Source organism: Odontomachus brunneus, unplaced genomic scaffold, assembly GCF_010583005.1.
Source record: "Odontomachus brunneus isolate Ranch 3 - 2012 unplaced genomic scaffold, Obru_v1 Obru_scaffold_010, whole genome shotgun sequence".
Classification (NCBI taxonomy): Eukaryota; Metazoa; Arthropoda; class Insecta; order Hymenoptera; family Formicidae; genus Odontomachus; species Odontomachus brunneus.
The window spans coordinates 863,061-887,058 of NW_022639460.1; the positions used below are offsets into that span (position 1 = coordinate 863,061).

Below are 23,998 nucleotides of genomic sequence, written 5' to 3' on the forward strand. Positions count from 1 at the left end.
GGGGGGGGGGGAGTGAGGAAAAGAGGAAGAGAGAGATAGGGATTTCTACGTGAGTGGTTAACACTTTTTCCACGAGACTTGTTACCGGGGCGCGATCGGAATTAATTGGTACGGTGTGTCGCGCGTGATTGATTTACGGGCTTGTCGTCGCTTATTCCCGGTAAATAAATCGACGAGACTGACGCGTTGCGGGGATTCTGGATTCGGAAACATTGCTGAGGAAAAGAATCAGCGCCGCAACGATTCGTTCGTGAACGTCGCTTTGATGGGAAATCGTGTCGTGTATACGTGCATTTCTAACGCGATAACGACTTTAAAATTTGACATCTTTCAGTTCACTGCCGAACGCATCATATTGCCGGCTATTTTTGGAAGGAAATGATAATGTATACGCGTACATACGTACACGATAACACTAATATGTGGAAGCCTTGAATGCTAAAAAAAAAAAAATTATCTCTTACTGGCTATAGAATAGTTTATTGCCCGAGGGTGCACTCACCACGTCCATCCCGTCAGATAATTCAGAAATTTTATCGGTTTATAATCTGTAAGTATAATCTGTAAATTTCTGCTTTTAATGTTTAAGAAGAAGAGGTAAAAACAATGGAAAACAAGTAATTGCAATACGCAAGATTCATATTTTTATAACATTTCTAGGGAAAAGCCTACTTCTGAAATATATTTTGATCCGTTTGACGTAGTTTCCACAAATTCCACTTTGTGCTCTCTTGCTATGGTTAGTGTTTTAATCAGATCTATGGCGAAAGGAAAAAGTGAGGATTAATGCAAGACTACGTGAAAGAAATCAAAATATATCTAAAAAAAGATATTTTTCCCTATAAATGGTATAAAAATATATCTTGATCGTTTTTACCTTTTTTTCTTAAACACACAGAAAGTTTGTGTAATACTTATAAACTAGAAAAGAATATCTATAGATTGGAATTCCCGGATTATCGGATAAGAGTAAGCCGTAGTGAGCGCCATCCTTTAGCAGTAAAGACATTTGTTTGTCATAAAAATATCTTTTTTTCCCCGAAACATTTACGATTTAGATTGCTTGACCAACATAAAGTGCCAAAGATTTGATGTAGATAAGAGAAAAACAGCCCCGTTGCAACATTTCTCATTTCATCAACTAGACGAGATAGATAGATAATCGAATAGAGAGAGAAGTATTGAGAGAGAGAGAGAGAGAGAATGAAAGAGAAATAAAGATTGCATACTCTTCCATTAATACAGAAATGAGAAGCACGTGATTATATCACTTGATCCCTATATCATTTCGCTACGTAGCCTTGTTCGAACTTAAGCACGATACAACGTCGCGATACTTAATGTCAATTTAAGCGACACGTGCGACGATAAACGAAGAGAACTCTGCTTAATCGGCGAAGTAATCGCAATAACAAACGCCTAGGGTATTTTGATCTCCACGGGCCCGTCGACACCGATCTCTACGGGCGCGAGCCGAGACATTTTAACGACGCAATTAACAATAGCTGTACGTGTAACTGCACGACCTCCCCGTGGCGCTTAACGATATATGAACGCGAGACGCGAAATCGCGCGAACGGCCCGTTGCGCGATGACACATAAGCTGCGCGAATTAATAATATATCGATGCGGAAATACATTCCATTATATTATTGATTACGATATGATTTATGCGCAACGTCGGCAGCAGCAAATTATGTTTCTGCTGTGCCGCGTACGTGCGCAATCAAGTTCGTGAATTTCCAAAGAGACCGATACATTCGTCCTCTCGAAATACTGACCCATTCAGATGGACTTTCACGATTATCACGACAATTGATGATGGAAATTCCACGAATTTTTCTATTAAATTTATGAGGCTAACACATTGTATTGACTTAGTCATTAAATTTCCGTCATACAGATGATATAAATATTTTGTTATATCGATACAGTAACAAATTTATCAAATTAGTCCGATTTTTATATTGTATTTTGCTCAACATCTTCAGCAAATTTTGATCATTCTTTTCGTATTTCCTTAACAAATTTTGATCATTCTTTTCATGTTTCCTTATCAAATTTTGACCATTCTTTTCATACTTCTTTAGTATGAATCATTCTTTTAATTATTCTTTTCATTCTTTTAATTATTCTTTTCATACTTTTTTTAGTATAAATTCTATTTTATTTAATTCTACGTAATTATATAAATATCATATGAACCACTCCTAAGAGATGCAACTTCTACAAATCGACTAGTAAAATTCTCAGATAGATTTTCTTGATTATCACGACGTGAGACAATCGATGATAGATACTCTAATTTTTTAAATTACATTTACGAGACATTTATGAAATAACTATTATATTCATATTATTATATTCATATTATTGTATAATTTATATTATTATGCGATAATATAAAATTAATAATTATTTCATAAATGTCTCGTAAATGTAATTTAAAAAATTATATAGTTATCTATCATCGATTGTCTTACATCGTGATAATCAAGAAAATCTATATGAGAATTTTATTAATTATATCAATTTGTAGAAGTTGTATCTCTTAGAAGTGGTTCATATGATATTTATACAATTACGTGGAATTATAAAAATTATAAAACTTATAGTGTATCTATTATCATTGGTCTCACATCTTTCTGTCTGGTCAGTTTTCAAAGAGATATTTATCACTACGATGTGAGGCAATCGATAATAGATACTCTGTAATTTTTTAAATTACATTTACAAGACATTTAATTAAATAACTATTAAATTTGCATTATACAATAATATAAATTTGTCTCACATTGTAATAACAAAAGTCTCTCTGAGAACTTTATTATTCGATTTGTAAAAGTTGTATTTTTAATGAGTGGTTCATATGGCGCTCATTTATCATAGAACGATGAAATACGAATAGAATAACGTGCAAATAACAATCGAAACAATAACGCAATCATGCAAAATATATTATGAAAATCTGAGTGCAATTTTCAGTAAATTTACAGGTGCATAACGAAAAATTTACAAAAAATTTACAATTTAATGTTGAATGATGTGAGTTTAATGATGAATTCAACGCAGTCTATTTGACTCTCTCATGAATATAATTAAGAAACTTGCAGAGTTCTCGATTGTCTCACATTGTGATGATCACGAAAGCCTATCTGGGGGATAACAACGTCGTTGTGTCGAAAAGTTCGACGGTGATCACGCGCTTGTAATCGCGTGATCGTCTCGCAACGTCCCGAAGTTTCCCTCGGTGGTGTCGAAGCGCGCGCGCGTTTATTGCAACGAGACGCTCCCTTTAAAATCCCGCTTAGTTCGTAAGGAGCGGTTAATACGGGAATTTCCTTGGACAAAGGATACTCACCCCGTGCGAACTAAGCTAAGTATGATCGGATCGCCTTCCCACGAAATACCAAAATTCTAACGCACGCTCACGTCCACCGTATGTGTGTGTATACAACACATACACACGGGCGCAGAACGTGAAGGAAACGCGCTCGCGTAACGGTGCGATCTCTTTAGTCATTCGCCACGGTAATTACCGCCGTTAATTCACCAACTCGGATAAAACTGTTTACGACAAATGTTAATTAGCGTTGATAATGGACCACCACCGGAGCTCGGTGAGACTTAATAATCGCCGGTAGCTACAATCTCCTTTCCAGGCATTAGCGGAACATTTACCAGATTTGCGATTACGTCATTCCACTCCTCTTTCTCTTTCTCGCGAAATGTCAAACGGGCGTCCGTGTTTGCCGCGGGTTTCTTAATGTTCGATCGTCGATATGGAATGTGCCGCTTTTCGTGGAATTTTTACACTCGCTCAAATACAGGTGTCTCGTATTTTCCTCGAAGTTAACGTAACGGCCGCGTAACTGATAAAAGGCCTGCGAGCAATGATGGAAGGGAAGAGCGCGCGGGAGAAGGACGGAGGCATCTGAATTTTTCGTCGGAACGGAAATCGATTCTTGTTTCCTCTTTATACGCGGCAGACTACGGTGACTGGTCCTACGAAGAGAGTGAACGGACACACTATATGCGCGTACATATACAGGGTGTTGGCGCAACGCGTGCGTCCTTTCGTGTGCAGATAGTTTAATTCAACAGAAAATTGAACGGTGAAGTTCTTTACCATTCTGTGAATAACCACGATGATGTTTGAGATATGTATTATAGAAAATTGGTAAATGAACGGTGCGACACAATGGGATGATCTCATTGTAAAAAACCTCTGAAAAGTGCAAAGTGTCTGAATCCTTTAACAATTTCTTGATAGCGGTGAGGATACGACAATGGACAACGAAGACGTTAATTTTAGAATTACATTGCATGACTCTTCATTGTTCAGTATTACGCATAGTAAAAAGTATCTAATATTTGCAATGATCCCGATGAGAAAGAATTACAGTCGAGAAAATCATGTATGTAATAAATGTTAACGATAACTTTACATGTATATTACCATTCTTTTTTTAACAAAACGAGAAGAAGATATAGTTGGCGCCAAAAACAATTATAATTCAGTGTGTTAGGCATACGTCACGTTTATATATTTATATTTAATATGTTTTTATATTTAAAATATCGATTGTAATCTTCTTTGATTAAAATAATCGATGAATAAATAATTGAAATTAAATAAAATTGTTGCATATAAAATTATAAATAATTTTATCGACAAATAAAATTAACTATTAATCGACTTATGAAATTAATTATTAATAAAACGTTGATGGCAATAATTATACAGTGGTTAATAATTAATTTCATCCATCGATGAAATTATTCGCGATTATATACTAAAAATTAATTAATTTTGATTTATCAATTATTTTAGTCAAAGAAACTTTTCGTCGACTAATACTAATATTGCAATAATTTTAATGACATTAACTATTTTTCTCAGTGCAGCCGCCGTTATCAACAGATTGTCAGTAGATTCAGATGTTTTGCATGAGACTTTGCTTAAAAAGCTCTATAGTATCACGCGCATCCACTCCTCTCTTTCTCTCTTTCTCTCTCTCTTCTTCTTCCTGATTTTCTATAATTATATACATAATTATTTTTCTATAATTATATATATATATATATATAATTTTCTATAATTATAGATTATTTTATATAGTTAATATCTCACAAAAAATAGTCAATCGTTTGCAAAACGGTATAGTACTCTCGCGTCTAGTTTGATGAGTTTTGTCTGGATACATGCGGACGTATTGGTGTCGGACACCCTGTATATACGGCATAGGGCGAACGACAATTAAGCCTTATGGACGCAGCAGCGAGCGCCTTTGACGTCGCGGCCGAACAATACTCTACTCTCGTTCGCGAGCCGGCGAGCTGCCGCAAAGATTTACAAAATTGCGAGGCGAATTATGCGCTCTCCTCCCCCACTTCCCGCGCTCCTTCGCAGCAACTCCTCCGCGGACTACGCCACGCCGGGGACCACTTTCCATTTTCCACCGTCCTCCGTCCAACTTCGTTTCTTATCCCGTGGCAATGGTTCGTTCAACGCGGAACAATACTGAGTACACAATGTACACATTTACGCGATATGCGTTTCGTGCGCAAAACAACAACGAGGACTCGGCCGGATGGTGTACGCGTTAACGCGAGTGGCCAATGAAGTGCCAGCCTTGGTAGAGCTAACACAACCGAGAATCCATTGTATCGCACTTGGAAACAATGGATTCGCGATCCTCCCTTCTCTCTCTTCTCTCTTTCTCTCTCTCTCTCTCTCTCTCTCTCTTTGTCTGGTCCTCTCATTCTCTGCTCCCTTTCGCCCCGGCTCTATTTTCCGTATCGCTTTTAGCTCACTTTCCTGCCCCTCTTTTCCCCTAGCATATGACAGCTCCTTCCACATTTCGCCCGCGTTTTTCCAGTAGGATCGCGCTTTTGCCACTCCCGCGGCCGACACGACGTTTGTTCTCGTTTCGCGAGTGCGTGTACGTTCGCGTTCTCTAGAGAGTTCCTTTTTAGCGTGTGGACTTTCGACTTTGTCTTCTTTTCCTCATAGGTGTGTTTCTTGCGAAACCGGAACTCACGCTCTGACGTTCGTTACCGCGGATGACGAGAGCGGCTGGGCTGCGCGATTTAACGCGCGCTGCTAGCTGAAGGAATCGGTAAGGTGCGCTCGTGTCGCGCCGCTGGTCCTATGAACGGTTGGGCACACATTGGTGCAACCGCGGGCCAGTCAAGCGCGAGAGAATTGCGGCTAAATGTGCCGTAAACGATGCACCCGACGAGGTTGCGGCCAACTCGAGCGAAACGAGCTTCACGGGGCTGCGTGTCCCATTATTTTGCGACTTTCTGATCTCGGGTCACGGGCTGCACGGCTTAATATTCCGAATAGTCGCGTTGTGTGTGTTCAAGTTGGCCTTTCGCGTTTCCGCCCTACCCGTGGCGGAATCTGATCGTTTCCTGCATAAATTTCCTAAGATTTTTATGCAGCATAGGTCCCAATTAGAATGTCTGAATTTGTCCCACGATTGGTGGTAAAAGTGAGATTTTCTCAATTGGTATCGCGATGCATGTATTTAGAACAAGTTTGGGTAATCTGATATGAAATGTTTAAAAAATTTTCACATAGAGACCGACTAAAAAAACGCGAATCTCCATATTATATTTATATTTCGATTTTACACAAAAAAATCATATTTCGCACAGAAATGGAATTTTTTTATCCCAGCTATAGAAAATTTCTGGAATCTAATTGGAATCGACGGGATCTACCATTATTTTGGAAAAAAAGAATGGATTCCAATTAAAACTCAGGAAATTTTCTATATAGGAGTTTTAGTGCAAAATGGTGACTAGAAAGAATACACTGCAAATTCAAACATGTTATGTTGAATCTCTATTATTATACGCTTCTTACGTTTTAAATCGCGCTATATATTTAAAAGTATTAGATTATAATAATTAAACGTGTTACAAACGATATTGGAAGGGACTGAAACATACAAAAAAAGTTGATGTGTTTAAAAATAACATTTGAATTTGCAGTGTATTGGGGAAACTTTGTATTCTCCACTTAGAATCGTATGTTTGAAACATCACATTTTTAATCTGTTAGAACTCACCGCAATTTTCTACTTGGGGTACGTGCTGCGTTTGCGATGGAAAGAAAGAGAGAAATGATAGAGTAAGAGAGAGGGAGAGAGTGAGAGAGAGACAGATACAACTCGTTCAATTCATAGTTAATATCAGTTTGTTTAGCTGATTCATAGAGATTCACATACATAAATTTTTTTTCTACAAGCGGATCTTACGTAAGTAATAATTGAAGATGATGCACATGTAATTGATATCAACACGTTTCCTTCGTCGAAGCGGCTCGTAAACGGACGGTCAATGCCGATGAAATTGTTCTTTTTACATTGTCGACGGCGAATCAATGGGTTTATATTGCGGCGAAGTTGATGAGAGAGAATTATCTCTGTTCCGATGATGAAATGTAATGACGGAATTAAGCGTAATAATAGCTTCCGGCGTCGTAATTATTTTGTGACTCAGTCGGGAAACTTGTTTGCCGCGTCGTCGAGCATAAATAACGAAAAAGTAAAGAGCACCGTCACGAGACTGGTCATGTGACCGCGCTTAAATATTCCGCCGATGCAACAAACAGCCGATAAAACTCCGCCGGGGTGCCGGCTCGCCGGTGTATGTATGTATGTGTGTGTGTGTATATTCTTTTCCTTTTTTCCTCGTTATATTATTTATCCACGTAGGAACCATCTGCGGCGCCGCGACGGGCAGCAACAGCGTCCTCGGTCGGCGTGTCCGAGACTCACGCAATACTCACCGATCTTAACTGCTCGACCACAGGATACGACTCCTCCCGTCAGCGTTCTGTGGCCGTAAGCATAATAAATCACCGGACGTGATAAATCAAATCGCAAAAATACAAAAAACCGCACGAGAAGCGCATCGGGAGAGTCGCGCTTCACAACGTCGTGAAAGCGAACTAAAATTTCGCCAAACTTTTACGCTTTTTTTACCGGTCTATTGCTACACGATCCGCGTGTTAGTCGTAAAATAGAGAGGCATGCTGACTCTCATATGTCTCATGTAATCTCGAGTATTGGTCCAATACATCGGGAGATATCACCGGGAGTAAAAGGAAGGAAGGAATAGAAGGATCTCCGTATATTTCATAACTACTCATCCGTATATTTCAGAACTACTCTTTATTAAGTTAAATATGATAGTATAGAGTAATCCGTCAATTAGTCTTTGTTTGACAATGCGCCAAACTGAATTCTACGAACGATGGGTCCTGTATTTGGTCACACGAGCAAAGACAGTTTCATTGCATTTTGCATCTTTTGGCATGACTTTGCCACAATCTGAAAAACTTTTAGCACCGATTCATAACCATTGATGTAACCTGAGTTTACCACTTCACTCCAAAAACAAAGGAAAAATCAAAACAATAAACGTAACGGAAACACTTGGACACAATGACATAATGACTAATCTGATAAAATTTCGTAATACGCGATTAACGGCGAAGTCATGCAAGAACCATGACCATCTCTTCATTTTATACATGTACTCTCTTTCTTGCATGCGTAGCTGATAAACGCAAAGTTCTGCGATTATTCTGGGTGCCTTAACAGTGATGATTAATCGCGTAAGCAAACTGAGCGGGGAGAGTGTAAACTTCAAGATGGCGACGTGTAACTCGGTGAAGATGCCTCGCATCCTTGACCGCGCATATTTAATTCAACATCGAGTAGAACCGCGCTGACACTGTGATGTATCGCTGATGAATCTGAGAAATTTTCCATCGACTAGTCGAGAGTTTCAGGGGCCAAGTGGCGGGTAACAGCGCTGCCATCTAAGCGGACACCCCGATAAATTGATGCATGTCAGTTTTACGTGGGTTGTTCAAAAAGTACGTAGCCTGATATAGAAGTAGCGTGAATTCGGTTGATCTTGATTACCGTATTTCGGAGTCACTCTTTATTAAGTTGAGTATGACAGTATAGAGTGATTTATTGATTAGTCTCTGATAGTGTGCTAAAGTGAACGACTGTTTCTGTACGTTTATTGTTTTGACTTTTCCTTTGTTTTTGGAGTGAAGTAGTAGACTCAGGTTACGTCGATAGTTATGAGTCGTGCTAAAAGTTCTTTAGATTGTGGCAAAGTCATGCCAAAAGGTGCAAAATGCAATAAAACAGTCTTTGCTCGTATGACTAAATACAGGACCCATCGTTCGTAGAATTCAGTTAGGCGCATTGTTAAACAAAGACTAATTGACGGATCACTCTATACTATCATATTTAACTTAATAAAGAGTAGTTCTGAAATATATGGTAATATAGAGATTTAGGCAAATTCGCTATCTTTGTATTAGGCCACATACTTTTTGAACAAACCACGTAGAGCAACTTTAAGTATATTAAGTCACGAAATTCGGCAACGTTGAGTTCTTAATGATTAATCAGATTGTACTGGCATATTTATCACATAGAATAATATAGAAATAAAAAAGAAAATAATCAAGCTTTGCCCCAAACGGTATGTCATGTGAATATAACATGAAAATCTGAGTGTAACTTTTAGTAAATTTATTGCTGCATTGATACAACAAAAAATTTACATTATTGCGTATGACGTAAAATTAATCAGTAATTCAACAGAGTACATTTATTCCATAAATGCGATTAAAAGAATTGTGAAGTTTCCCATCATCGATCGTCATGATAATCCTCTATCTGGGCAGATGGATTCTATTCTTCGTGGCATCGGTATCGACAAAACCAAGCGCTCGCTTTTGCTTGCTCTGAGCAAGAAAACACCGGCGATAAATAACGACTCGCGACCCACAGGGAGAGATTCTACGTGCATGTCGCGCGGAACAAGTTTTTAAGTAACGAGAGTTACGACGCCAGATGCGTTTCGTATTTTCTTAACAAGTGCCAGGTATGATGTTCTCCTGGCGTAAGCTCGTGGATCGCACTGTCGTCGATTAACGCGTTCGCCAATAGCCACTTTATTCGGCCAACCCTTTTCAAAGACCACTTCTCGCGTTTTTCTCTTTTTAACTTGCGTGAAACGAACTTGGCTGGATAACGTATATGTAGAAAATAATTTTTCGCTATCATGCGTATATTTAGCTATGTTTTTACGCAATTATGCAAACAGACACAATTTGATAACACGTGGATGTGGAAGAAAATTTTTTAGTCACACATATATTTATTTGCGGAGTTCTCCCCATAGACTATCTCGTAATTCTTTCTTTTTTTTAATCATATAAAACAAACTTGGTTTGATAACGTGGACATGAAAAACATTTTCGCAGTCGCACATATTTATTTAGAGAATGTCCTAAGTAAATTCCCATGGATCATTTCTTGTTCCTTCTTTTTTATGTAATTAAGTAAAACAGAGATAGTTTGATAACGCAACAAAAGATTCTTTCGCACATGTTTATTTGAGTAACCCTCCCCATAGATTATCTTGTATATTTTATAATTGTGTAAAATGGACATAATTTGATTGCGTGGCATAGAGAAGTGCTTTTCGCAGTCACACATGTATTTGTTTGAGAAACCATCCCCACAAACGACCTCATATATTTTTTCCTCTTTTTTACGTAATTGTGTAAAACAAATTTAATAGTTTGATAACGCGAAGAAAAACAGTGAATGTTGTCACATATGTTTATTTGAAGAAGCTGCCTCAGGGCGTCTCGCGTTTTTCTCACGTAATTGCGCAAAACGAACATGATTTGATAAACGTGGACGTAGGAAACAATTCCCCGTCATATGTACGGACGCGCGCGCGTTTATTTGGGAAACCCTCCCCATAGGCCACAGTTTTGTATTTTTTCTTTTTCTTTTCGTCCGTAATCGCGCGAAACGAACTTGGTTTGATAACGCGTGGAGATGAGGGAAAGAAGGATATATTTTCGCTGTCACATATATATGGCGCAGGGGTAGCGAATACGTTGAGGTCGATTCGCGCGTTTGACAGAAGGTGCGTTCGGGGAGCTCGCTATTAGCGCTATTCAGCGCTACCGTGTCATTCTATTGTTGTTGTATATCTAAAGAACGATAAAGATAGAAAAACGCGGTAGCGTTAGTAGCGTGCTCCCCGAACGCATCCAGAGGCGAAGCGAAGAGATGCGCGAACGGGGTAATGCAGTCGCGAGACTGCATTCTCATTCGGCTGTCAGGTGTGTCGCCTGTCATCGTCGCACCGGGATGTAAATCATCGAACGGACTTCCAGCGGGAACGCGCGTTATTACTTCCGCGAATCGCGAAACGAAGCGCTCGGTAAACACGCTTGATCGGTCTGCAGCTTGAATTGTCTCCCGCCACTCGCATTCGCCTCGGGGCTATCGCGAGCTAGGAGGAAATTTGCAAACGCCAAGGCGCAGACACTCGTTCATTGAGCCGACGGGAGCGGCCTGTGTGGTCGTCGTAAATCATCCCAGTAATAAAAATGTACTCGCTTTAATCGCTGGCGGGATAAATACGTCGGGCTGAATAGATCGAACGGGTGATAATTGCCGCTTGGCGACCGATCGTGCGCTTCCGGATTACATCGTTCCGGATTATATCGTTCCGGTTCTGTGAGCCGCGTACGAAGAGTGAGAGAGACAGAGACGGAGAGTGTGAGAGAGGGGGAGAAAGAGAGAGAAGGAGAGAGGGAGAGAGAGAGAAAGAGAAGGAGAGAGAAGGGACACTTCTCGGCCGAATATCCAGTTACCGTCACAACGAACATTAGCCGAAGCGTGCCAAGAATTTTTTCTCGATGTCGACGATAGCGCGGGCGGATTTGCAGTGGCGGCACGTTTTAACGCAATGCTCTCGCTAATTCGCCGAGCAACGGGCGGTTTTTCCTACGTTATGCTATCTCCGCTCTCTTCTACTTCAAGAAAATCCCCGTTCCGCGCGCTACTTCAGATTTCATCGATTTTATCGGATTTATTGTGGCGGGAGAGCGCGACCGCTCTCGCGCGCGAGCTGAGGAGGAAGGGGGAGGGGAGAGAGAGAGAGAGAGAGAGAGAGAGAGAGAGAGAATGTGCACACACATACACACATATATATATACATCGCGAGAGATACGCAGTCGCCGAGCCATTAGCCTAATTCACCCGGCGCGTTTGGCTCGCGCGGATTTAAATCATGCCGTGCTTCCGCGTATACATATATTCTCATTTCCGTTACCGGGCGTCGGGGATTTATCGTTGTATTTAGGCACATATTCCACGCACGTCCACGGATAATCGGAGTTTATCAAAGTTTCGAGAAGCGATATTTACGGCGCGCGCTATTATTGCTCACGATCGCGGCCTGTTGTGTGTATTTGTGTTTACAATTTGTGTTAGGACGTATTCACACCTTGACAGAAAAGCAGAAAGCAAAAAAGCAGAAACCAATCAGAACTCGTGCTCGTGATTAGGTGGTAGTCGACAGTTTCTGCTTTTCTACCAGCGCGAGTTCTGATTGGCTTCTGCCTCTCCGTTTTCTGCTTCTCTGCTAAGGTGTGAATTCTTCTTTACACTTAAGCAGACAAAAGTCTACCTTGAAGCAAAAGTTTGAGCAAAGTCACCTGGAATAACACGTTCAACTAAATATGACTCGCGTTTCTCTTTCTCTCTCTCTCTCTCTTTTTCTGTCTCTCTCAATCGAGACACTTTGTATAATGCATTTTTTGTTTTGCTCGAATCTACGAATCTAGTGACTGATTTTTTCCTGTTAAATTCGACAGTCCCCGTTTTCTTTATTCCTACTTCGCTCTTTATCTCTCCCTCTTTTCTTTCCTCTCTCCCTCTCTTTTTTTCTTTCTTCTTTACGCGTTACAACGCGAAACCTTCGAACTATGCAGCAGAATACCGGTTGCAAAAGTTGGCAGAGCTATGTGGCAGCGGTCCCGCGATTTCCACAAAATTAATGTCCGCTTTTAGTCGGTTCCAAGTCACATAAACACGAGAGACTAGATATTTTACGGAACCTGATTCTCTTTCTTTGCTCCATTCTTTCTTTCTCGAACGGATTCACCCCGTGCCGTTTTCTGTTATTTATTCCCGATGTAGTCGTTGCCGATTACTCGCGACTATAAATCCGGTTTCGGTTGGGATATTAACGAGAAAAGATACGATTTGCAAATCTGGTCGCGTCGAATCTATGTAAGCTTATTTACAGCCAATAACGCTAAATGCAGCGAAGGGCGAGTCTTGAGATTCGCGTCCTTGCGGCAGGTCGCTCGAACTTCGTTCAGGGAATTTATCAAATGACAAACTTATGACTCACTCACCCTTCCTCTTCTTTCTTTCTCTCATCTATCTATATGTCTGTGCATGAGTGTGTGTGTGTGTGTGTGCGCGCGCACGCGCGCGTATGCAACTGCGATACGGAAGATTCAGCGGGAGGCGAAATTGGAGTGCGGCGCGTCGTTGATAAAACGGGGCTCACCTCGGTGGACACACTCCGCGGGAACGGTTCTGACACGTTGTTACTTACGTGGCGACGGCGCTTGAGCGAGTGAAGACGTTCAGAGTCTCGTCTACGAATATGTACGCGACCACGGCGCCCCGAGAGAGACGCTCTTGCAACTTCACAGCGAACGCCCTTCGACCCTAGGCGCTCTCCCAACGCGTTCGCGAATCGACTCGACCGTTCTCTCTACTCTCCCTGTGTCCTTCGACACCTTGGACCTTCGACTTCGGTTCATCACGTACAAACGAGCGAATTAGCATATACTTGCGCTTGCCATCGTGCCGATACTCACGTCGACGCTCGCTTCTTCTCTTTCCATCTCATTATCTTCCTCTGTCTCATCCTGTCTCTCTCCTCTCCCTCCCTCTCTCTCGTTCCCGATCTCTCTCGGGAACCTAGACTAGTGGAACCGCGTCGATGGCGCGGTACCGTTCACGAAACGAACTTCAAACAACATTATCACAACGTTTGCGGTATCTCCGTAAATGAGCATTCCTTTCTCGTTCGCCGCCTCATTAGCGGCATTCCAAAATTTCCGTCTGAAAATTTGTTGTGTCATGCGGTAATTTCTCGCGATAAGCTTAATGGATGTAATATGCCGCCATTACCTGGAGGTAATTAACATGCAAAAAGTATTATATCAATTGCGAAGATTGTTTCTCTCTCTCTCTCTCTCTCTCTCTCTCTCTCTCTCTCTCTCTCTCTGCTGTTCTCCACGGAGGAGGAGAGCGGTATTTCTGGAAAAATATTACGCCGGCAGATAGCTAAGTGACGGCAGTCCACGTGTGTATTTTGTGCCGCCGCCATGTGAGCGGTCTGTTAAATTTACGGAAATAATATGTCGACGGTGGTCACGCGCGCGGGATATACCGTACTCACGAGTTGCGAGCGTGCGACACACAAGGTCTGTTCTGCCGTTTAATTGATTGTCACCGTGACAGAACCGGCGGAGAGACAGAATGTCGTTCGCGATTTTTGTTTGCTTTGGCGAGCAATGGGACGGGCCGCACGATAACACATATACACGCACGTGCGGCACCAATACGCGTAAGGAGGTCCGGCGGGGATTTCGGTCTCGTCGATATTGCCGGTACGTACAGCTTCGGGATAAATTTTCATCGGCTTTCAAATGTAGATTTCCAAGCGGGACCTCTTCTATTTCTCGCCGTTCCAATTCAAGGGAGAAAAAGATTGGAGCAGGATAAAGAGCAGATTTTCGGAAGCTCCTTCTCGGAGCTTCATACTGTAATTAAATAATGAAATTTTTTTTATTCGTAGTTTACGGAAGTATTCGCAATCCGTATTTTTCTTGGAACAATCAGTAAATGCGCAGAATGTCAGTAATTTGTTTTTAACGGCCTGGCCGCCAACCATTCGTTATATGCTTGAGTATTCAAAATGGTGGTTGACAAATTATAGTGCACAAATAAGTCAGTCTGGTTCAGTCGTGGATAGTATGCAAATAAAATAGTAATTAGTTTGCAAACGAGAGGCCTGTTATAAGAAAACGTTCAATTCGACTGAAATATTATTTTCCTCCTTTTGAACCGACTTCCACAAAAGACGATTCTCAGTTTGTCTTGTATTTGTCTGTTTGTTTATGTGTATATTCCCTGATAACTCGAGAATCTTTAGAAATATTCAGATGAAATTCTTTCTGCAACTTGTTCAGTTGTTTGCTGATATTATCTACTTAGCTCATATCAGGTTTGCTCATGTCGGGTTTGCTCAGGTGATTTGAAAGTTGGATGATTTTATTTTCTTGAAAATCTGAGAATATCTAGAAATACAAGACGAAACTTTTATTGCTGGCCGACTTTAAAGAAAGGTTTTAGTATATAATTAAAAAGTACGCGAAATAAAAAATTTAAAAAAGAAAATAAAGCATTTTAAAAAATCTCAAAAATTCTAAGAAGTGTGAAATAATTTCGTATTTTCCTATTTTCAATATGTATACTGAAAAAAGGTTGGTTGACTTGGTTGACAAAACTAAAATTTGGTTAGAATGGGATCGACCAAATGTTTGGTAATTGCAACCAAAAAATTTAATTGCTACTATTTTGCCTTATTTTCTCAGTAATATATTTACTTAGTCACTAAGCAAAGCAAAATAGCGGCAATTCAATTTTTTAATTGCAATTACCAAACATTTCGTTGATACCACTTTAACTAAATTTTGGTTTCAACAACCAAATCCTTTTTTTCAGTATATTTACAATCCTACACTGAAAAAAAAGATTACGACGAATTGGTAATAATTGTCCAGCCTGTATTATAGGTACTAAATTTTAGTATCTATAACACAGGCTGGACAATTATTACCAAATTGTCGTAATCTTTTTTTTCAGTGTAGCATAATATTCTAACGATAATAAAAATTTGCACGAAGAAGGCAAGTTAGATAGGTAACTAATTTTATGTGTGATTGATGGGAGATAAGTAATAAGAAAGGTATAATTATCGACTCATCAGTTAGGTTTCCGCATCGAATTCAAATTAGAATATTAAGATAGCATTGTGGATACACACAGGAATATTGACACGTAATCACTTCATACTTTTTAGAGTGCTTGAGATTTTTGAAGGCTGTTTATCTTTTATATATATTTCATTAATTAAAAAAGAAAAGGGAAGGGCGCCTTGATCTCCCAAATATCGGAAAGGCGCAATAACGCGTATCGATTTTACAAGCATGAATACATTAGCCGGCGCGTAGGTTTATTCAATAAGCACTTGTAGCGACAAAACTGCGGAGATCCGCGCGTACTCGTGATCGGATGAAGCGTTCTCACGCGATATCTATTATTAGTGACGTGCGATCGTCGATCACGTGCCCGCTACCGATAAACATCGCCAACAATCGTTGACATCGAGTTAATGTCGCGCGCGCGCGACTTATGAAACGATTATCTGCGGACGCACCTGTTATCCCGTTATCACTAGCGTTTTTATCGCATGTTGTATATTATCGATATAATCCACACACACACGACTTTCACCAGAATATTTATGAAATAACACGTGATACATATCATACTGAAAAAAATTATTTTTGTAACTTTTGTTATTTAGAACTAAAATATTTGGCACATATATGATTCGATTGGCATTGTCATGTTTTTACTTCTGTTAAGTATACGTATCGTTGAGAAAGCGGGACCCACATAGCGGCAATTAAATATTTTCGTTGTAATTACTAAACATTTGGTTGATACTAAATTCCGGTAAGTTTAGTTAAATTTCGATAAAAAATATTAAATTGAAACAAAACTTTGGTTTGCTTATCACAGAGAGTCGAATCATCTTTTTCTTTACCAACGTTTTATAAAAAGAAGTTTCTCGTAAAAAGAATAAATTCTTCTTTTCAGTACATGATAGTGAATCTTTTCAAAATTTCTAATAAGTACATTTTTTAAGATTACTATCAAAAAAATATTCCATGTTGTGAAGATAACCATTGACAGAAAGAAAGTGAACTGATTAGTCGCTTTTCTTAGCAGTAGAACAATATTTGTCTGTGTATAGTCTACTCTTTTTCGTGCTGGACTCCTTTGTACTCCTTTTTAGCTTGCACTCCTGTTTTCTCTCAACAAGTCTTAACTGTATAGTTGTATAGCTGTATAGCTGTTTTCTTTTTCCGAGTCCCATAAATGCATACTACTTCTCAGCAAAAGAGAATAGACTTTTGATTCGGCCAAAACGCTTGGAATAACTTCTCCGAATAAATATCTGATTATCTCATATGAGACAATTCAGATTAGACAACTATTAATAATTAAAAGCGGTCGGATCTTAACTTCTCAATGGCGTGTCATTGTACTCACTGAGGAAAAGATGAAATCATTACACCTGTAGAATTCTCTGCGCGATAAGACTTGTCGAGTTGTCTTGCAGTTGACAAATGTGTATGTCAATTTACGCGAGAGCGATTTGTGAGAAGGATTTGCGGAAGCAGCATGCGGAGAAGAACGTCGTACGTTAATGTCTCGCGCTCAAACTCGAGAAAATAATAATGGTGTAAAAGCTGAAAATAGATCCCATGTGTGCGTATGTGTGTGTGTGTGTGTGTGTGTGTGTGTGTATAATGAACGGCGCGCTCGACTCGTGGCGATAATCGTTCATTAACAATTTAAAACGACTCCCGGCTGCGTTTATCACGCGAAGCATGCAAATGTCCGCGGCTGTGAATAGCGAAGATGCCACTCCATTGTACATAAAATCGCGCCGTGATTCGGGACGTGACTCACTCACCTGCCTGCCTGTGCGCGATGCGTACATAATAGCAGCACGACAGGTGCGGTATCGCTCTCGCCACGTTGTGATTCCGCCGATAATCACGTGATTGATAACGAGTCAGGATGACGTCTACGAGAACATCGTGTTCGACGATATCTAATCGCCGAGCATCCGAAATGTGTTCGACTATGTGCGATTTTGCGATATGTCATGAACACTGTAACTTTCCTTTCGTCGCAATGCGATATGCAATTGGATTTTTATCGCAAAATTGCGCCTGAAAATTCAAAATCAATTGTCATTTTAGTTAAGAATGTGATTTAAGTTATCTGTACAAAAATCACGTACGATAATCTATCATATTTTATATTATCTAATCCAAACTTATACATTTAGAGGCATAATAGAATTATATCATCATAACAGCCTTAAAATATAAAAAAAAATTGCATTTATTTTTATATATGATTTATATATATATTTTTTTTTACGTGTTTCGGAAGATTACTAAAAATTGCCAAACTTAATGTTTATTACCATCAATATTTTAATAAAAAAAGTAAATAAAGGTAGTCTTATTGTTTTATGAAAAAAATGTCAATAAATAATTATAATTAATTGAACGTGTAATAACACATTATTATATATCGCATATCTTAATAAGTAATTTTTAAAAATGTTAGAAAATTAATGATTCAGAAATGAACAAGTTTTGTTATCCAATAATTATTCATTTCAAAGTGTCTCCCATTTTGCTCCGCGTAGAAAGCATAATAAGATTAAGTGATGTTTTAAAGAAAACATTAACTTCATTATGCTTTCATTTTTAATTATACTTTCATAGTAAAATTTGTGTTTTCTTATAGTGCGAACATAAAATTTTTTGAAGTAATACGAAGAAAGAGTTGATTTATTTATTTTTAATATGTTTGATATTCATTTGAATTTTACGGTTCTCATCGTGCCTCAGATTCTCTTATGATTAAAAATCGCGTTAGCGATATAAAATCGCGCGCGATTTACAATCATATTTGCGATATAAAATCATGTAATGTGATATATTGCATTCATTGCGATTCTTAAAAAAGTTAGCATCGCGAGGTACATCAATCGCACAGCCCTACTACGAATGTGACTCACCGAGGAAGTCCTTCGTGTGCGCCTTTCTCTCCTTCCGCGGAGTACGTGCGATGCACTTCATATAACTCCACCGATTGTTTCAATAATTTTATTAATTACTCAAATTGTTTCATTATTCTAACCTAATATTTGAGTCCATTTGCGGGACATGATACTCATTTTTGATTCCGGAAACAAACCCACAACGCGGCGCTAATCCGGAAACCAAAATGAGTTTTATTATTTTGTGTCAAATAATTTTATTAGATAATTTTGTTAATTTTCGTGCACGCGGAAACTAACATTATCTAATAAAATCATTTAATTAATATATCTTATACACTGCAAGAAACTTTATTTATTCAGCTTGTCGCTTAACTTTATACACCCACGATGGAACATTAATTTCGAGAGCAAAATTTCGAGAGGCTCGGGAATTCACTTTGCTACTACTAAATCAGTTTTTTCTATTTTTTAACTATAATATTATTCCGATTTTAATAAAATTCCAGGAAAAGTGTATTTTTAAAGGATCACTTCTCCATTCTGTATTCACTGTTCTTCTCAAGATAAATACTAAGAAAATTACATAATTGTTAGAAAATTATTAGTTAATTAAAGGAATTTATTATATAATTTTGTCAATAAAGTTATTTCATTAATTGATGTAAACAAATAAACGAATAAATGAAATATAGGCACCTCGCGTGATGCGATGATTTATAGTACTGCAACAACACTAAATTTTAATCTTCGGCGGGAGTTCGTCTGAAAAGGACCGCAAAAATAATCTAAGTAATTCGAATTTTTTTTCCGAATATACGATTTTAGTTGAAAATTAAATTAAGATAAATTCAACCGGACGTGAATGGCCCGCGAGGTAAATCTAATCAATTTTAATTAAACGGGGAGTAGTTCTAATGAGAACGCACGTCATACTGAAAATCCCTCCGTTTGCAGTACCCATAAATTACTCTTGCGTCTCTTCAGAATCCTGTATTTCGCCTCGAGTTGTCTCACCGATGTATTTCGAGAGTCCGCACGGGCCCGTTCACCGTAAGCCCCAGAAGCGAAAACACGGCGCGCCTCGATATTGTGCACTCGCGTTTTTCTTCCCTTAATTAGTTTTGTTCGTTATGTCGCGAAGAGGACGACGGAATGACCGAAATGGCGCGGCCAAGTCTCGCGCGCGACGCACCGCATCTCGCCGAGTATATCCATGTTTGCGGACTGTTCGATGTAACGTTCGCAGGTTGGTCACTGACCACAGCTATACGTGTCTTCGATGTTCCTTCGTGCGTGTCGTATCGCTCCCGCACGACCGATACGACAGTCGTTGTTGTCGTCCTCGTGAGAGTCGCACAAATATCGCGCGTCCCTCCGTTGACACGCGCACCGCGATCGCACCGCAGGTTTCCAGTGGACGAAGATAATGGCAACTTGATTTTTTTCGTGTGCACAGTAATGAAGACGGAAAGATATTTAAAGGGAATTAATGAGAGAGAGAAAAGTTGCGTGTACGAAGAAGGTATCCTGCGTGGTAGACGTAATCTCTCTCTCTCTCTCTCTTTCTTTTTCTCTCTTTCATTTTTTCTCTCTCTTCCTCTTCTTCCCTTCCTACATTCCACAAATAATAATTGAATGATTTCATACGCACAAAATTTGATCGTAATTCAATATCACGTCAAGCGAGATTTTGACTCTCGATGTATCGCCTGGAAATTTCGTTATCTGCGACGTGCATTCGCTGAAAGATTTTGTAGATAATGCAATTTGTTGCGTGATATCTCGTTTGGCGCGCAACTTTTATTATATAATGCAAACTCGATTTTTGAGGGAAACTTTAATCAACGCTTTAATCCGGAGTTTTCGTTAAATTGATCCGGCGAGGAGATAATCGCGCACGCACGCGCTAACTGTCTACATGACGTTGATTTCATCAACCTGATACGCCGCTGTTGTAAAGACAACGAATGCGTAAACTAAACGACCGCGCTTTCGACATGAGCATAATTATTGTTAGCAATGTGTGTAATTGTACTGGAAATCGTACACAACATATCACATACACGTGGATCTCTCAGAAAGTTCGTGGCTTATTATAGAGATAGTGTGAACTTGACCGAATATTTATTATCGTATTTCAGAGCCATTCTTTATCAGGTTATGCATGACAGTACAGAGTGATGGGTTAATTAATCTTTGTTTGACAGCACGCCAAAGTGAACCTTACGAGCGATGAGTCCTGCCTTTAGTCACATCAGCAAAGACTGAACTGTACAGTTTTATTGTTTCTCGCACCTTTTGGCATGTTTTTAAGAATCTGAGAATTTTTAGCATCGATTTATAATTATCAATGCAACCTGGGTCTACTACTTTACTCCAGAAACAAAGGAACAGTCAAAATAAACGCATTGAGGCGCTCACTTTGGCATATTATCAAAGACTAATCAACAAATTACTCTATACTGTCATATTAAATATATACAACTTAAAGGGTAGCTACGAAATATTGTAATATAGATTTGAGTAAATTCACACTTTTTTCTCATTTATAAGCAAGAATATCAATATTGTTACATATGAGAAAACGATTGTGTTAATTTGACTATATTCATCTTGATTGTAGATTAATAATATATAATCAAGAATATTAATATTGTAATATTTTAAATAATTGTTAAAATAATTGTGATAATTTGAATATATTTGTCTTGATTAAAAACTAATTTGTTTTTGTTCAACGCCATATAATTTCATTTTAACATTAATCTTATTTTTAAAATGTCAACAAAAAAGATATTCTTTAAACAAGAATATTCTTTTTTTCTGTGTAGTTAATTCTTTTTTCTGTGCTTTAATAATTTCATAATAATTTCGACAATAAATAATCTCAACTAAACGTGTAGATGAATATAATCAGATAATTTGATAAATATTAACTAACGCGTTTTGATTAAAGGACATGCAATTCTTTTGTGTCCTTACAACTCAAATTTGATTCTCAGAAATACCGTTTCCTTCAATCGAGACGCGTTGGCTCGTTCATTACAAACGAACTTCATGCTGATACAGCCAAATCTTTTTCTCCGCGTGTAACAACGTGTAAAACGTGTACAACGTGTAAACGGTAATTTTGATCTGCATGGCGAACACGTGTACAAACGCCACGTGTGCAAACGCTAACGTCTTTAAGCTCCGTTGCCACGCCGTGGAAACGTGGAAAGTGTTAGTGGAAAATTACGGTTCTGGAGTTTCGGGCGGGTAACTTTCCTAGATTGACATAATTTGGTAGATTACGTCAGAGGATCCTGAATACACGCTTAATTTATCTACGTGGTGAACATATGAGCAAGATAACGAAGGACTTATTGAATGAATAATGCTCACGTGAACTGCCGATAATGCGCCAGCTGATTAACCGGCATGTTTGTGACGACCAAACAAGAGAAGTTGTAACTTCTGAAATATATGAGACATCCGGTCCCAGTCACCTCTTTTGGGATTACGAGGTTATCGTTACGAACGTTATAGTAGATTTCAATAAAAGGATGATTGACTTGATGATAATTTATGGGAATTATTTTTGCATGATTATATACTGAGAAAAAAATAATATAAATTTAATTTGTGGGATATAAAATATATTTCTGTAAAATAAATAATCTATTTCTGTGAAATAATTTATATATCCCACAAAACACGATTTTCAAGAGTATTTTTATCCGTGTAGAGTCATCAAGAATTTTTTCTCAGTTTGTGAACATGCATAAGATAGAGCGTTGTTTTCGCATCGATTTTAAGCGAACGAGTCATCTCCAAAGACGCCTTTGGAACCGGTTAAATTTGTTGTCGCGTGACGTCGCGCCACCTTGATGATTCCTTTCGTTATAAATAAATGCTTCGTTCTATCTCGTCACTCATTTATCCGCGCTACATCAGTATACCTGTTTACACTCAATCGACGAACACAGAATGGATCTTAAATTCATCTCTCGGCCGATAGCATTGCGTCAATCATCTTCATTTGCGTTTTTTTTCCCATTCATCGTACGTGACGCGCACTAACGACCAGTTTAATTAGCATTTTTTAATTCCTCCATTGCCTCCTCTCTCTCTTCCTTTTTTTTATTTTTACCACGTTACAGTCAAGCGCGTGCGAGTAATACGTTCTCATCGGAAGAGGAATAATCGACGTTCATGGGCGCAGGAAAAGGGAAAGGGTTACACTTCTCGGCAATGCGGAAGAGGAAACCTCCGACTCTGTGATTCGTATTAATAGTCGTTATTTGAAACCTCGCCTCGAGCGAGACGCTCAGATTTTAATTTAGAGTTTTCAGAAACGTGAGTTTTCAGCTGCGAATCACAATTGCGAATATAATGTCACGTGTATTATACTTAACTATAAATTCAGATCTGAGTGTCTCAGGTAAGATAAGTTTCAAGTAATGGTTATTAATACGGACCTATATCGCATATATTTTGTCTTTATGAATATAAGATTTATAATCACAACAGGTAGAAGAATAACGAAATTTTTTATGCGTCGCTGATCTCTCGATTCAATCCGGTTGGATAGACATCTAAATAAATGTTCGAATGAAGAAGTCTCAAAATTGATCTCTGTTGGGATTCCGGGAACCGACAAAATGACGACTCTGACGTTTGCGCGACTTGGATACCGGTCCGAGCTCCGAGCAAGAGAACAACAGATTTTTCAAAATTTCGCACGATAAGAGAAGAAATACGGCGGTCCTCTCTGTTGGCCCTCACGACCTGTGTCAGCATTCCGACAGCGGATTTACAACGATGGTGAGATGGTGGCGAAGTAAATTCGGTATTAGTAACTGGTTTGCTAGCCAAGTTTCTGGCCGTACACTTTGCCGAGTTCAAACTCAGTCTGACTAGAGTCGACTGGAACTAGACTACCGCCGAACTTAGTAATCTACGATCGAATCAGCGGCTCGATGTGGGTGCGTCGGTGTTAAATCGATGGTTTAGCGCATTTCCGGTCGAGTTTTCGCTCCGCTTCCGCGGCGATGCCCTTTAATCTTCGAGAAGGATGGACAAAACGATTGAAAGGGGACAGGGAGAGGGAGAGCTAAGAGATAGATAGATAGATAGGTGTAGAGAGAGAGAGAGAGAGAGAGAGAGAGAGAGAGAGAGAGAGAGAGAGAGAGAGAGA

The 23,998-nt window shown here is 39.1% G+C and overlaps 1 protein-coding gene across 7 annotated transcripts in view; it reads right to left on the reverse strand.

Annotated features, from left to right (window-relative positions):
• Nucleotides 1-23,998, reverse strand: part of LOC116840623 (sodium-coupled monocarboxylate transporter 2) — a 67,880-nt gene that overhangs the window by 20,888 nt on the left and 22,994 nt on the right. The window contains exons 1-4 of one of the 7 annotated variants that reach the window (XM_032807534.1): nucleotides 19,746-19,798; nucleotides 19,516-19,581; nucleotides 18,835-19,026; nucleotides 17,710-17,971 (exon numbers count right to left, since the gene is read on the reverse strand). The exons of 3 other annotated variants lie outside the window; for them this stretch is intronic. The gene's annotated coding sequence lies outside the window, so the exon portion shown is untranslated. Of the gene's footprint in view, nucleotides 1-13,276; nucleotides 13,477-17,709; nucleotides 17,972-18,834; nucleotides 19,027-19,515; nucleotides 19,582-19,745; nucleotides 21,371-23,998 lie in introns of those variants that run through there. 3 more of the 7 variants (XM_032807533.1, XM_032807536.1, XM_032807535.1) reach the window with 3 other exon arrangements.